We start from the raw sequence: 12446 nt of genomic DNA, 5'->3' as shown, positions 1-12446 counted from the left end.
AGTGTTACGGGTGATAATTTTTGTGGTGTGTGAAGTGTACTTACTTCCCTCAATTAGCCATGCATTTGCATGCTCCCGTCTTTTAACAAAACAATCATTAACACGGTAGAAGGTGAACTCCACAAGAGTTGTTATAGGCAAGAAACGTACACCCTTCATCGCGTTATTGAATACTTCGGCTAAGTTGGTATTAGTAACACCATACCTATACCCTCCATCATGACATATTGACCATTTACACATATCACCAACTTGATCAATCCAAAAAAGAGCTTCTCGATTAGCAACACCAATAGCCTTCAATCCCTCGATTACCTTATATGGTTGTCTTTGCTCTGCAGTCCTTCCATACATCTTCTTCAGCTTCACATTACCCATTTGACGGTTGAAGTTACTTAACAAATGCCGCAAGTAAAACCTATGATGGGCATTTGGAGGTTGCCATTCCGGCTCCTCCATGGTTACTAGAATGCCCGCATGTCTATCAGAAATAACACATAAACCTGGACTATGCATCACATGCTTACAAACACACGCCATAAACCAAGACCACGCAACTATGCATTCTTTCTCTACCAAAGCAAAGGCAAGATGGAAGATTCCCTTGTTCCCATCTTGAGCAATCACAGTTAATAATGTATGGCGATACTTACCATACAAGTGTGTTCCTCCTTCTGATTTCATTACTTTAAACCCTAAGAGTGTGAGTTGTTTCATGAATTCAAGTTTGAAAACTTCAATTATATATTTTTATCAATGATTCTTGTTTGTGCTAATTTGAGATCGAAATTGATTTTGAGGGTTTTCTTAGTTAGATGAACCCTAATTTTATTTCCTTTAAATAATTTCCTCTTTCTGAATTTATCCTATTCAATTCCTCATTTTTCTTTTTCTTTCGCAAAAGTATATTCTATTTATTGCTGAAATTTAATTCCTATTTACATTCAATTTCACCTTGAATTTGTTTATTCGTCATCTCTACTATTTTTTGTGTAGTTTTTACTTTTTTCTACTGAGTTATTTGGGTGGATAGTCCTTACATGGTTTTGGGGGTTAATTTATAGTATTTTCTTGAAAATTCTTTTTATTTTCCTATTTTCCTCAATTTTAGGTGTGTTGAAATTAATCAACTTTTGAATAGGTGCAAATAATGCAAGCAAAATACTTTAAACATTGTACAGAGTCGATTACATATGAAATATTTGAGGATTTGCTACGAGTTCTACTAAGTGGGAGACACTGATTATATAGGTGAGTACATGTTAAGCCATCAAACTCTTCATATGACATAATCTAATGCACAATACAACAATATGTTCTTTTGTTTCTTGTAATTGATTATATATAGGATGAATTTTGTACTCTCTTACATGGATATGATTTTTTGTAATCATAAGAAGCTAACACACTTAGGGGGTGTTTGGTATGGAAAGAGAAAATGTAAGGGAAAGGAAATTAATAAAGAGGGGTAAGGGTAAAGGCAAGGGTTATGGTTATATGTTGTTTGGTATAACAATGTAAGGGAAACACTTGTTTACGTTTTCCTTACTTATTGTTTGATTTGTCACATAAGTTGATTTTTTTGTAATAATCTGCAAAGGGTATTTTGTCCATTTTTGTACAAAAATTAACTTAAGCAAACATTAAAACAAGATTTTTTTGATAAAACTCAACATAGTTCAAGCCTAAATAAGATCAAACATAGCAATTTGCAATGTTGTTATTCAAGTATTCAACTAATAATCTGCAGGCACATACTACAAGTTCAACCACTAATAACAACATCTCAACTCATATCTTTTTAGAAGGCCACTTTCACTTTTTCTTAAGAAGATCGAGCACATATTGTTTCTTGAGGTTCGAATGAGCTTGATAAAAGATTCGAAGCTTGTGTTCTTCAGCAATGAGAATTGTAGCTACTTCTAAAGCTTCAGAGGGTGAGATGCCATCTAATTTCATAACCTCTTCCAAGACTTTATTCACATTTTCATCCATCTTCTGCCCTCTCCCCTCGGCTTTGGCCCACACATTAGCCATCGTGCCAAGATTAACATTAATATTATCAAAAATTTTCCCGAATTTACTTGTAGCTTCATGAAGAGAAGAAACCAAGTTATCAACATCACTTTGAAGAATTTTCTTTCGTGTCAATTCCTTGAGCTTGGGTTCTTTTGAAGATGTTAAATTATTATTCTCTTGTTTAATCGAGCGCTTCTTGAATTGTATAGAGTGAGTAGTCGACCGACTTCTTGAATCCGCATCATCCTCCTCATCACTAGCTATGAAAATTGACTTCTTTGTAACTTCAACATCTATGCTATTGATTGCTTCCACAAATGACTCACTTTAATCACCCGTGGCCTTATCTTTAGCATAAATCTCCTCAAGGATGTCATAGTGAGCAAAAGGTACCCCATACAATCCTTTAGCCTTCTTATGAACCTATTCCAAAACAAGAAAGTTAAATGAAGTGTACAAAAGAATTGAATAATGGCGCGAAACTTGCATGTACCTTTCATAAACCCCATCTACAAAACCCAAAACAAGAAACAAAAACATACCAGTAGACCTTTTGCACAATATTTAAAAAGTAATGTATAAAAGATCCCAGAAAACTTTACCTTTGCCCATTCATCGAACACTGCTCTCACTACTTGCAAAATCTTATCGGCATCCCATCCAAATCCCAAAGTAGATAACATCTCAGCTAGTGCACTGTATTTCTCTAACCAATATTTGATTCTTGATTCAATGTGTGGAAAAGCCTTCAAACCACAACTAGGAAGCTAACCATTAATCAACTCTTCCAACCTACTCATGTAACCATTTTTAAAACCGCCCTCACCTTTCCACTTAGGATCAATAGACAATTGGTGTAAATACTTTATTATCATCAAATCTTCTTGACATGTCCAAAAGCGCTTATTCTTGCCCCTCCCTCTACTACTTCCCTCTTGGCTAATGGTATTCACCTCCATTTCAAGTGCCTGCAATATACATATAAACTAAAGTGAAATTATTTATATTTTGTCACTGCACAATAATCAGAAAGTATCAGGAACTAGAAATGTATGAATCTTGTTCTTAAAGAATCTATTGGTATGATTGTGTGGCAGACGTAGCATTCAAACAATAAAAAAATCGTTTAGTATAAATCTTGTCTAACTCTTGCCCTTCAAGCATTAAACAAATATTGAGCTAAAGTATTTCTATAGTTAGTCCATCGATCAGAAGTAGCTATTGTAGTAATGTATTCAACTTCATCATCGAAATCGTTATTGGAATCGTCATTACTCATATTCTCTTCTTCTACATCATCTGTGGGCATCACTTTCCTTATTAAATTATGAAGTAAACAACAAGCCATCACAATACGTCCTTGAGTTCGAATAGGGAAAAAGGAGGGGCTTCTAAGTATACTCCATCTCCCTTTAAGTAACCCAAAACATCTTTCAATTACATTTCTTGCTCGAGCATGCTTCATGTTGTAATACTCTTCTACAGTTAGTGGTTGTCTATCTGTCCATTCCTTAAGATGATATAGTTGCCCTCTATATGGAGCAAGAAAACCCTCATACCCACAATCGACCAAATAATAGTTACCTTCAAAATTATTGAAATTAGATGATTAAAGTGAGTTTTATTAACTATATAATTCTTCTTTTAATAAATACATGTTAAATTTACCTCTAGGAACCCTAAAGCCATTTGGCCTAGTGAGAGCATTGCGAAGGACACGGACATCGTGAGCAGAGCCTTCCCAACCCGGAAGAACATAGATAAATTGCATGTTGGGTGCACAAACACCTAACACATTCATAGCAATGGTACCTTTTCTTGTCCGATATTTACCACGATCTTGGGGATGTACAGTTACATTTATGTAAATACCATCCAACGCTCCTAAACAATTCTATAAAATCAAATAAACAAAATCACTCTTATAAATACACGTAAGATAATGGGTAAAAATTAGATGATTAAGCAACTAATACCTTAAACGGTTTCCACCTTTCTTCTTCACATTCTTCTAATATTGGTTTGAGCTCGTAAAGCAAATGGTCATGCAACTTAAGTATAGCCCTTAGACATAAGTTGAATTGCCGACTCACGGTCTCTCCACTTTTTATGAAAAAGTGAGCAATAGATCTATTTTTTTTATGGTGAGCTAAAGTGTACAAAAACATGGCAACTATCTCATCAAGAGACATATTTTTTGTCCAAGTGAGGCCTCCAATCTCCTTAAGCATCTCACAAATAATATTAAAGGTTTGTCTATTAATCCAAAGTTCACTTTTGCAATGCACATCACTTTCTTGTATTAAGCGATGCATAATTTTTTAGCGCAATATTTTTCTATCTCTTTTACTTTGGATGAATTGAACACCCCTAACCATAGCAACACTTGTCATATACCAAACCCAATACATCATAAGAACTACAAAAACATTTGTTACTACCAATTGAAGTTGTTTCAGATGTCTTTTTCTCCGTAAGGATTGCATAATTCGATCCATTTATGAGAATTAATTAGAAGCTGTACAACAAAAATTAGACTCAAAAATCAATATCAAACAAAAATTTTTCACTATCATGTAATTATATATACAAGCATAATTATTGGATAAGGTCAATTAAATATAGCTGAAAAAAGATAGTTCCATAAATTGTTCCATTTGGAATTTCATCGAACAAAAAGGAAAATATTCAAAGAATCAAATAATGCTTGGAGGATAGAAATTTCAGTAATCAAGACAGATGAAGAGGTGCCATATGTAGAAAAACAATGAACGGAAGCTTATGTAATATATTTCAAAAAGGAAGTAGGAACCCCCAGCCCCTAATTTTTTCACAATAACTAAGCAACTTAACAAATATAGCCATCATCAGCAAGTCACATGCTAACTTACAATATCGTGCAGCTCCAAGTCCAATGTTCCATTGAACTCAAAAACCAGACACATTTATTGATTTAGGTGAAGAGAGACACCACTAATATTCTTTCTCTATAAATATACAGATGGACCAATATCATGATATGTACCACTACCAGAAAGACACTTCACACAACAGAACACCTTCCTTTACCTCAAAATTTAAAGCACAAACTTCATATACGAACCATAAGGCAATAGGTGCTAAAGTAACAATAGTTAAGACGCTCATTTTGGTATAGTTTTACAAAGAACAACAAGTTCTGAAAAACACACCACTAAAAAACAATAAAATTTTGGTAATCAACAAAAGATAATGTCAAATTTATTCCACAAAATTGCATAAGCGTTCATTAAACATATTAACTCATGTATAAACATATAAATGATGAACCCAAAATGACATAGTGGTACAAAAAAACAATTATAATGTGGATAGTGTTCACAAAATCATTATTCATTATATTCAACTTGTACAATTGCTCAAGGACAAATAATATGCACACATTGACACATACATACAAACATATAATTAGCCAAAAGATAAGCTAAATCACTACAAAACAATACAATGTACAACACTAGACAAGATAACAAAACCCACCAAAATAGAATCAAATAAGGATTTGATCGAGTATAAAATTAACTTAAACATTATTCTAATATGTCATAGAAGAATGATCTACAACTTACTAGTTCCTTTGTCAATCCAAGGGGAAATAAGCAAAGTGGGATGGGTGATCATTATTAGCAGGAAAAAGGTTTTTATCAAAGTATGAAACTCCTCATGCTCACTGCTCACTCCTCACTAACTACTTATCTTTTTGACTTATCCACTAAAATCTGAAACTCCCAATTCAAATCCTTATAAGATTTATTTAATTAAGCTCCCAAAAATGGTTGTAAGGAGCTTCATTGTGGTATTATTCATCATTTTTGAACTTACTGATTCTGCACTCATTCTTCCTGGAAAACACCCTGACCCAGAAGCCATAGCGAACGAACTTCACAAGTTTCAAAAGACCTGATACATCAAGTACATTATGATACTGATTAATCAAAAATATAATCAACCAAAAAATGCAACAACGCATCAATTTTGCTCAAAAAAAAAAGTTTCAAAAGCCCAGAAAAATAGAGTACCTGCCTGTGGCTCACAAGAATTGCACCTCTGAACAGGAGTAGTTGAAACCCCAGTTTGCCTAATCAAAAAATTAAACAACAACCAGGAGAAAATCATACTAATCAAATACCACAGATCAAAAATAAGGTAGAATCACAGAAAATCGTATACAATTCAAAAAAATTAGGGTTCATCTTACACAACCAAATTGAGCAAAAAAATTAAATTCAGAACAGGAGAAATTTAACATCAAAGAATCAAAAGGAGTAAATATCAAAAAATTTAGAGAAAACATAGCAGAATTTTTGTCTTGTTGAAGGAGATTTGAACGAGCAAAACTGAAAAAGGAATGGAATTTGAGTAGAGAGTTAGCAGGAAATAGAAAGTGAATTGTTTTGTTATTGGAGTAAATGGACTAGTAACAAAATAAGGGTAATGGATTCCTTGAGGTAATGGATTGGATTACAGTAATTCTCTACCAAACATTGGGTAACAGATTGGATAAAATAATTCCCTTACTTGGGCCCAAAATTCTTATACCAAACAGGCCCTAAGGCTATCCATTTTACTTCGTTGCATTGACTAGACTTTTCAATTGTCTACATACATCATTTAAAAGGTGCAGGTTATATCATATAACTTATACGTGCTGTTAGGCTATACGAATCTCAGCCATTCTCATCGCTTTTTTCTTCTCCTTGTTCGATCATTCTTCATCTTTCTTTCATTTTCTTTAATTTAGTTTATAGAAGTGTTTTATATTTGTTTTGTAATTTTATTTTTGATTTCGTTTTTATTTTTTTCATTGTCTTGATTTATGTGCTGTTAGGCTATACTTTTGCTATTGTTTGGGATGTGTGTTGTATTGCTTAGTGTATGTGCTGGTTTATGTGCTGTATTGCTTAGCTTATGGGTTAGTTACATGATTTTTATCCGAACATGAACATGAACTTTTACAAGTTTAATTGGTGTATTTCTTGGTGAACATCTACATGAACAATTAACAATTAACATGAGCATTATCATTTAGTCTAGGCCTCTTTAATTTAGGCAATGTCATTGGTGATAATTTTCATGGGATTACTTCAGTTTAGACACCTTCACTCACATAATCATAACCCAATAAGTTTGGTTGAGCTGTGATAATTTTCATTTAGTCTAAGCGACATCAATTTAGGCAATTGATAAGTTTGGGGTTACTTCAATTTAGACACTCGATGTGTTGAGGACCACTTCAAATCTTATAGTAAGCTTTCATCAATTTAGTTGAGTTTATTATTTAAATAGATGCTGCTTTTGGTGTGGAATATTTACATTAACATCTTAATACAAAACGTGTGGAGGTTAATACGAAATAAATAACTGACGTTGTTGCTGCGAATGTTACGAGTTTGATCTATTGTACACAACTGCTGCTGTGCGCCGCTATCTCGCAGCTGTTGTATACTTGTATTACAACTACTACTTTGAGCTGTTGTCTAGCAACTGTTGTATTGCAAAAGCTATCTTGCACTGTTGTACATTGTTGTATTAATTAATTTGTTGTTGTATTGTTCATGTACGTCTTGGAATAGATGCCACCTATGTGTGTATAAGTATACAATTGCCTATTACTGGACGTTCTGTGAGGAGCATTTTCATTTTCATTGGTAAGCCACAGTGAGGCTTATTCCAGTATGCAGCTTTTTCCTTATTCATTGGTAAGCCACTTTGAGTGAATTTAGTGCAGCCAACTAGATGCGTGTTATGGTACTATTTTTGAATAGGACTGACATCTAAATCTTTGTGAACCATTCTACATTTCTACTGGCGTGACACAAATCAAGAAACTTATTACGACAATGTGTGAAATTTGGTACTATGCTCTCGTGAAATCTGTTGTATCTGTTGATATAATGTCTCACATCATGGGTATGCATGTTTGACTTGGATGTTCCTGAGAATGTCAGTTTATGGTGTGCAATCGCAATAACAAAAGTTTATGCTCATGGACTTGGAAGCAGCACAAGCTAAAGATTTCCCTAAAACTTTTTTTTTTATTTTATTTTATTATTTTTTTTTTTTTTGTGTGTGTGGAGGTAACTCAAAGAGGAGAATCTAATACTAAGGATGTCAGCTTCTCTTCCTTCATATCTTATACTTTCGGTACCTATCACCCCACCTCCATCTGGTATTCATTCTCAACTCATTTGTTTTACTATCTTTATTTGCTTTTGTTGGCACAAAACCGTTATGTTAAAAACTATTATGTATTATAGATAAAATAAAGTATCATTGATCATCTACACTAAATACATATCATAAAAGTGGCTTTAATTAACACATAATTTGATATCTTCAGAAATAGCTTATCAATGTTGTAAGCATTTAAGTATGAAAGATTTTTAGAAAGATTTTTGTAGTATTTAAGTTCTTTTCGATGGATTAGATTATTCCTCGTTAGTCTATTTTATGTTGATCAGCTCAAAGGCTCTCCATTTTTGAGAAGAAAAGTGTTGTTACTTGTTGGAGTTTTTTCATTTGGTAAAAACTGGAGGACTTGGATGCAATATGAAGCAGTAGCTCACGCAGTGTTGATATTTACTTTCTTATAGGGTTTGTAAGTAATGTAGTTTTCTTTTTAAAAGTGTCTTTTTAGACGAATTTGTTATAACATCTTGTACTCTTAAGTATATTTTTAGACGAAATTATTCTTGGAATGGTGCGTGCGTAACACGCGTTGTGACAACTGGTTAATAAAAACATTACTCAAGTAAATAAGTAATTGGTACAATTTCACCTATGGATAAGTTAAAAAAATGAAGTTCAACTTATCAAAGCTTCCTGTACAACTTTTGTTCCGATAACAATGCTCCAATAAGCAAAAGGCAAACTCATAATTTAGATGAGAGCCTGAGAGGGTGCTAATATCACCATTATAAAAAGTTCTTTTTATGAGGCGTCCAAAATTGCTAGAGTACTATATTGTAGTTGTTGCGATGACACATTTTAAGTTATTAAATCTCTTTCTTTTATTGTCATATAATTTAGTGATGATATATTTGTGGCTTTTATAGTGTGTATCTTATGTTTCTCCAATTATACTCTTGTTGACTTAGCAAAGCACAATTTAAAATCAGCTCTTCTTATATAGGACTGTCTCACCATGAGACGAGCCCGAGCCCATACAAGCAAGTTTATTTCTCTAAGTGATTATATTGAAATTGTAAGTGATCATTTTAAGGTTATAAGTGATAATTTTAACACTATAAAGTCATCACTTTTTAAAAATAAATGTATGTTAGACCAATCCAATTAAAATGGTCTCACCGTGAGACCGTCTCATATAAAAATTTGTGATTTAAAATAGAATTGGAGTTGAAGGTTTGACTAGATAGGGGTGACATGTGACTAATGGGTTGGGATGGGTTGTCCCAAATCTATGAATTGAAGATGATGAGTACCCTTTATAAGTCATTAGACACTACAAGAAAAATCATATTTAGCAACAACTATTTCTTTCTTATTGCCAAAATTATAACTTGCGCAAAATCTATTGTTGTTCCTAAATAATTGTTGCCATAATTAAAAATTATCTAACCACCTCTTGAACTATTTTTGCGGGTTGGAACACATCTTTGGCAACGACTATTTTTGTTGCCAAAACTAAAATAGTCATTTGTAACAGCATATGTCATTGCAAAAACTTATGAAATACATTGATACAATAAAGTTGTTGCAAAACCCGCCCCTTAATAATGTTATATTTATTAAAGGAATATTCTACATGATAGCAACGAATTTTTGAGAAAGGTCAGGGGTAGCAAATCTTTAAAATAAATTCCACAAGATAGCATTGTATTTTTGGAATTTCACAATTTAACGTATACTAACGTTTTGTGGGCATTGATGTTATAGCAGCTTAAATTTCAAAAGTATAATGCTATTTTATGGAACTTTAAGGAAATAAGGTTACTGTATTTTAAAGAAAGAAGACAATGATAAAAACGAAATTTCACAACTTAACGTATAATCGAATGTATTTTGGACATTAATGTTACGACAGCTTAAATTCCACAAATACAATGCTATTTGTTGAAACTTTTTTTAAAATTTTCTACCACTGACCTTTTGCAAAAATTCATCACAACCATTTAGAATATTCCTTTATTATAAATAACTTTGGTCTCCCTCTCAATTAACTACCCATCTCCCACGATTCCCTCTTACACCCAAACACTCCAATTTCTATCTCCCTCTGAAAACCCTCACCCAAACCGCCACATGCCCCAATCAGCCTCCTCCAACTCATGCCACCACCAAACCCGGGTGATTTTGAGATCATATCTCCTTGACTTATTAAATATATGTTTCACGATTATATTTTAACATTAACAATAAGTCGAGTCTAATTTAACAATATTTAAACAGTTTCATTACGTAGTCATCAAAACTCCTTATATTGGGACATAAGTTAAAATAATGCATGAGTCAACTACTTCGTAAATACAACAACATCATCATCATCATACCTAATGTCTCGCTTGGAAGCAGGATCTGGGTGAGGAAAGGTAATGGACAATTCATATCCATACTCCATTCATAAGGAAGATTAGAGGAAAGCGGTTGAATTTTATCCCCAAACATGTAGGAACCCTAAATAAAAGGATATGGGTGACGACAATTTCACGAAGTAACTAATAATAATAATAATAATTAAAGAGAATGAAGCAACAAGAGGACAACTAAAGAAACTATCAGTAATTCAAATATATGGATCTGACGTCTCCAACTAATCCTATCCCTAGTCAAGTCCACGGAGAAGTACAACTCACTTAGGTCGCTCTTTATTTGCTCAACCCACGTTTTCTTAGGCCTTCCACGACTTCTCTTACCCTCCACTATGATGCTTTCTATCCTTCTAACGGGACAGCCGACAGTCTTTCTTTGCACATGTCCAAACCATCTTAACCTATTTTCGTGCAAATAATGGGGAAACACCTAACTTGACTCTAAACTCCTGGTTCTTGATTTTGTCCATTATGGTGTTACCGCACATCCACCTCAACATTTTCATCTCTGCTACTACCATCTTTTGTTCATCGATCTTCTTAACAGGCCAATACTCTGTCCCGTACAATAAAACTGGCCTAATGACAACTCTGTAGAACGTACCTTTCAATCTAATCGGAAACTTTTTATCACTTAATACTCTAGTAGCCGATCGCCACTTAAGCCAACCCGCTTATATACGATGCGTAACATCTCCATCTATCTCTCCATCACTTTGGATAACAGATCCTAGATACTTGAACTTAGTCGTACTTGCAATTATATCTTCTTCAATTGTCACGTCTGGATTATTATATTGCTCATCATCATAAAAATTACATCTCAAATATTCTGTCTTTATATAGCTTATACGCAACCCGTGACTTTCTAAAACCACCCTCCAAATTCGTAAATACAACACTTTCACTATATTAGATTAGAAGTAAGCCGTAGTCTATCTTCAACCCAGTATTAATTTTACCCCTGCCAATAACATATCAATATGTTGATTGTGTGATTAAATTACACTAGGTTTGAAAATGCTCCCTTTCTTAGAATTGGCTACATAACTTTTCCTTTCCACGATTTCTATGGCCTAAAGGGGACACGTCTTATATTGTTTCCAACGTTCATGGGGCATACTCTATTTCTTATGCTTTTATATTTCATGGTCAAACTTTTGCTTAAAAAAAAAAGGTATTCTTTAGTCTATAATTCAACAATTTGCAAAGAGAGTATCAAATTAGGTCAGATAGAGTTTGTGTTCGAGTTATATATATAGAAATTAGAAAATTTTTTTTTTCAGCCTAATTCGTGTATTTAATTAGGTTGAAAATCACAACCATAAATCAGGTTAACTTAATTTCAACCCGCTTAATCTATTCAGATTTTTCTTTTTTCATTTTAACTTTTTTAATAATGTTAACTACATTTTATTTTTTTAGGCCACAATATTAAACTTTTTGTTTTTGAGTTACTTATTTTGGATTAACATGAAAATAAGCAAAATGTTAATTGTATTAATGTGGCCTATGTGGGTCATCCAAGAAGGTGACGTTTGATGATGGTGGGAGAGTTGGACTTGAGTGAGAGATTGTTAGTGCAAGTGCCAATTCTCCTAGTGTAGGAAATGATTTTTATTTTATAGCTTGCACTTTGAAAAAGAATGATGTGTGTAGAGCAAAAAGTTCGGTGTTTGGTTTGAATTCAATACAAATCCAAATCAAACTAGACTTAATTCAATTTTAATTTTTTCGGTTTAAATTCAAATCATATTTTTATAATCCAAATTGAACCGAACTGAAATTTTAAATACCAATCTATATTTAACCAAATAAACCGAATTATTAGTTAGCGCG

The sequence above is a fragment of the Amaranthus tricolor genome, chromosome 6 (genome assembly GCF_026212465.1).
Source record: "Amaranthus tricolor cultivar Red isolate AtriRed21 chromosome 6, ASM2621246v1, whole genome shotgun sequence".
NCBI classification, from domain to species: Eukaryota; Viridiplantae; Streptophyta; class Magnoliopsida; order Caryophyllales; family Amaranthaceae; genus Amaranthus; species Amaranthus tricolor.
Note: the sequence above shows the minus strand (reverse complement) of the source record.